The sequence below is a fragment of the Sebastes fasciatus genome, chromosome 2 (genome assembly GCF_043250625.1).
Source record: "Sebastes fasciatus isolate fSebFas1 chromosome 2, fSebFas1.pri, whole genome shotgun sequence".
Classification (NCBI taxonomy): Eukaryota; Metazoa; Chordata; class Actinopteri; order Perciformes; family Sebastidae; genus Sebastes; species Sebastes fasciatus.
The window spans coordinates 41,805,725-41,810,709 of NC_133796.1; the positions used below are offsets into that span (position 1 = coordinate 41,805,725).

The 4,985-nt window shown below is 35.7% G+C and overlaps 1 long non-coding RNA gene across 1 annotated transcript; it reads right to left on the bottom strand.

Moving 5' to 3' along the window:
* Positions 1 to 347: 347 nt before the first annotated feature.
* LOC141761507 (uncharacterized) lies at positions 348 to 3,149 on the bottom strand. Its single transcript, XR_012592587.1, has 3 exons — positions 2,453 to 3,149; positions 800 to 955; positions 348 to 702 (listed from the first exon to the last, which is right to left on the bottom strand). It is a non-coding gene; the product is annotated as an uncharacterized LOC141761507 (long non-coding RNA).
* Positions 3,150 to 4,985: the final 1,836 nt, after the last annotated feature.

Consider the following 4,985-nt stretch of genomic DNA (forward strand, 5'->3'; position numbering starts at 1 on the left):
TCATCTTGCTTCTACTCTCACGTCTCATCAACGATAGTCATCTCGACCCTTAGTCCTCTTCACTGTTATGACTTCCTCCTTGACAGCTCAATTACTTCTGCTTGGCACATGCACTCAAGATGGTGGTGACTAGGCTGCATGTGTTTTAGTTGAAAATTAAATTCATATAAATCAGTTTTTTAACCTTAAAATACTCAACTCAAATTTGAGTAATCAGAGTGGCACAGATCAACAGGAAAATGTTTGTAAGTGTCAAAATCAGACTTTTATCCCATTAAATGAAACAAAAAACAATGAAAATGAACACCTGGCAGATGAACTATTTGTTTTCTGGCGTCAATGTGTGCCGTAATTAAAAACTAAGTGCAGTTTTTATCAGGAACAAGGAAGGTTATCGAGCTACAACAAGCACAGGCCCTCTGATATGAAAGGAAAAACTCACAAGAAAGTGTTATCGGGGTCATGCACATTACATATATATGTTAATTTTTGTGTTTGATTTATCAATACACCCACAATAACACTCTGGATTATTTAGTTTGGTCTTTTTCAAAAAAGTCCTGCAATATATATATTTTTTTTATTTATTATTTATTTGACAGGGACAATACGGAGGCATTGTTACATTTGAATAAAGTGCAACCGATGCAATGTATAGGACTTCTAGCCAAAGCTAATGTGCAGACCTTGTCTCTGGTTAGGCTTTCAAGAAAAAAATACATAATACAACATCATACATTACAATCATGCATACATACATACATGTAGCAAGCATTTAAACTTGTGAACGAAAGCTTACCAGTTTGATCCCTCGGCCGGCAGGAAGTATCTGCCCGGGGAAAGTGAAAGAGCAGCACCTTGATTGTTGCTGCTGAGGTGCCCTTGAGCAAGGCCTTTAACCCCCGACCGCTCCAGTGGAGAAGCTCAGCGGCCGGCAGATCACACTGTAGTCCAACTAATCATGTGGATGGTGAAATAAGAAGGTACAGTACGTATATTTATTCACAGTCCCTATTCATTTAACCATGGTAGTTACATTCTGAATAAATCTCCTTGGCAAAGGAGGCACACGCACTAAGACGTGGATACATTCTATGGGTGTAAATCATAAGTTTCATCACGATACGATATATTGATTCTTTGGGCAATGATACGATATTTGCTGTTATCACAAAGTCTGCCACGATGCAATTTCGAAAGCAGCTAAAATACAATTTACAATCTATTCTTTTTAATAAAAAAAAAAATATATAAAGTGGGAATTTGAAAATAAAGGCGTATTTTAAAGTTGATGATATATATTGATATTTTCACTTTGCATTGATGATATCGAAGTTGTTGATCACTGAATTGATATATTGATCCAGATCGATGTATTGTTACACCCCTAATATGTTTCACCTGTTTGCACAGCTATCTTTTATATAATACCAGTGTTTGTCCATGTTTTACTACTGAGCTTACCGTTGTAGTTCTGATGTTTATTTCTACCTTTCAGCCAGGTGTTAGTTTCAATCGGAAATTGAGTTTTAGAGGCTTAAAACTGGGTGTTAACTCAGTGCAGACAAAACCTGCAACACCATGCAACACCATGCAACAATTAAATCTGATTTGATGTTTACTGTGATGGATTATCTATCTCAAGCTAATCTGAAGAATCTATTTATTAGTTACACCCCAGAATAATAACTAAATTAACCTATACATGATGTCATCTTTATAGAGATGGTCTAAAATGTCCTGTGCACTGACGACACAACATATAAAATGATCTTCCAGTGGTCCTTTTGCTGGTGGATTGAACGATGGTGCCATCTACTGCTCCTCACCTGGAAGTGCAAGACCTGATTGAGGTCTTTGGTTTACTTCAATTACATATTAGTTTGGTTATTTGGGAAGTAAACTATATCACACACACACAAGAGTTATATTTGAGTATATATTTTAAGAATAAAATGATATACTTATTGTATTATTATTGTTATAATTAAGTGTTAAAGTTATTGTGAAATAAGACACTAAATTGGGTTTAGGTTTTAGCTCTCAGTTGAACAGTGGCACCATTTATCTCAGCCTCATAAAAGAGAGTATTTGGTATATATGACACTATCTAGGTGTACAGTAATGTAGCTGCAAAATGGGACTCTGCTTTTAAAATGTTAAAATGCGGTTGACTTCCTCGATAAAAATACAAAATTGAGGATATGATTTTGTCTCCTCACTTGCCATGTGAAGTCAGATTCTACCTGATCTTACAATTTGCATGAAGAGGGCATATTCATAATTAAACACAGGGCATTGGGGTCTCCGAAAGCTTAAAAAACTCCAAATAAAGAAACAAAACTCACCAGTGTGACAATTTCTGAGTCAAAATTTGAGTATGAAACAAGAGGGAAGTCAACTGTTGGTGGAAATACTGTCTAGTAAAGCAGATAGGATGCTATTGTCTCACTTGATGTTTCCATGTTAATGTTAGAGTCCACAGGTCACAGTCTGTGTTATAACAGCTCCATGGTGACGGTCACCTGCAGTCAGCTGCAGGATTTCTGAGGCTTTATTCGGTCCATGTTTACCTCCACCATGCTTAAAACCTCCTCTCCAGGCCATGTGATCTCATCTGTGGAAGCAGAGAAAAACAGATGCCAATCACAGTTTTCTCTAACGTTCATACATTACAGAGGAACATAAGATCTTTGACTATAAAATTCACTTTGCCACTATAAGATTAAATAGTTTTGCTTGCATGGTGTGTGTTTCAACATTTAATTCACGCTACATGATTCTATATTGAGTTAAAGCTGAAGTAGGCGAGATTGGAGCAAACTTGATTAAAAAAAGTTATTTTTATAAAACGGTCACTATATTGTGACAGCAGTACATGAAACAGGTAACCTGAAAAAAATCATTCTCCGGCATCTGCAAGATTTCCCAGACCGGAGGAAAACAAGCAGTCAGAGCTGATCTGAGGTCTGCTGGTCACATGACCGGAGCACAGCCAATAGGAACGCTCTCTCTGAAATGACCTGTGATTGGTCAAAGTCTCCCGTCATGGGCTAGATTTTCTAAAGCCTGAAAACAGAGCCATGAGGAGGAGCAGAAGTCTAGTTTTCTCTCAGAACACTTGAATTATAATATGCTGAAAGGTCATTATGGAATTTTTGCCCAATGATGCCAGACATATACTGCCTACTGAAGCTTTAAATAACCCAAGATTTCGTGTTATTATGACTGCACCACTACATCAAATGGAAATATTTATACTTGTTTTGTGCACGATAGCATTTTTATAGCATTATATACACATTTCCCCAAAATTCAGCATGACAAAGTAGGCACGTTTGGTAACTTGACTAAAATGTGAAGTAAAAGGTTTGAATGACACTTGTCCACACAACATGTATTTGTAAAGGTAAAGAAGTGGGCTCAGCAGAGTTGAAGAAGCAGACACAGTAGCACAAAATATGTTTTTGTCTATGAAAACAAGATGTTTTCCACTTTAAATTGCATATACGTATATAACCAAACAACCAAAGCTCTGAATAGTACAGAAGCAATTTATAATCAATATAAATTTCCATTCAAACTGTCAGTTTCTTGGACCCCAAACTGAAGCTCAAACTGTTGTCCTGAGTTTCCGTCTCAGAGTATCTTTAAAGCTTTTTAGTTGCCTTCGACTTCATTCAGACTTTTCCATTTATTTGTTCATGTTTTTCCATACAGCTCCATCTTGACTTCTGAGTCCGATATTACAAAGGATTCTGATTTGAAATCAAAGGTTTCTTTGTCCAGTTAGTGAATTTCAAGATTGCACCATGAGTGAATAAACCCACCTTTCTGTTTATTTGATATCACACTCAACTGAAGACTTATTTCCCTACTGACAGTTTTGTGATTTTTTTTTTTTTTTTTTACAATTTTCAATTGTTGATACTGAAACCAAAACTTGTTCATCCTTCCATTTTGGTGTTTCAACCTCAGATTAGCATGCTCCAATAACTTGTGTGAAGTAGATGTTTGGATTAAATGTCTACTTGTTACGTAACATCAGTAATGTATTGCCTCCCAACAATCCTTTGAGTCCAAGTATGGGTCTCAGCTCCATGGTGAGTCTGTTTCAATAAGAAAAATACTGCAGAAATGTATGACATGTTTTGGGAAAAATGAATTATAACTCTAATGTCTGAGTTTCAAATTCAACACAGCAGATTGAGAGGACATCTGCTGCAAACATAAAAGTATTAGAGAGTTGGGATTTTCCAAATATAAACTGCTATTGGTTTTCAGTTATGATACCAAAGCATATTTTCCCAGAGAACATTTATTTTGAAAAAGCCTTTATTCACAGTCTGGTTTGTTTAAAATCCAACATGTCTCTGATGAATTCATAATAACATAATATGCATGTGTTGTTTGTTCCAACCAAAGCAAACTTAGATTTTTCTTTGTATTCCCACTGGGACACTGAAGCATTAAATACTTATTTACTTATTTCTATTGTTGAATAATGCAACAGCAGCAAGAAAGGCCTGAGAGTAAAACAATAGCCCAATGAACATTACTGTTGCATTTCCAGGAAGAAGGAAGAAAGAGTGACGCAAGATGCATCAGGCTAATAAAAACGACCTCAAAGAAGACTTCCTGTTTAATGCCTTTGCTTTCAAAATAAAATGTCAACTGAACTCCAGCGGCCCTGAACCCTAATTACAAGGCAACAGTGATTGTTGTTACTAATCACATCATACCACTAAGTCAGCAAGGTTTAGTGTAAACACCAGTACACCAGACGACTATATCATATGATTAAGTAATGATACTTAATGTTAGTCTGTATTAATATAGAACTATAATACAGTATGGGATATAAGCTATATACGGTGAAATGTAGTAGTATAGTATAACATAATATATAGTATACTACAGCAATATAACATATAATATCAAATATAATAAAGTACACTATAGTATAGTATTGTGTAGTGTAGTCA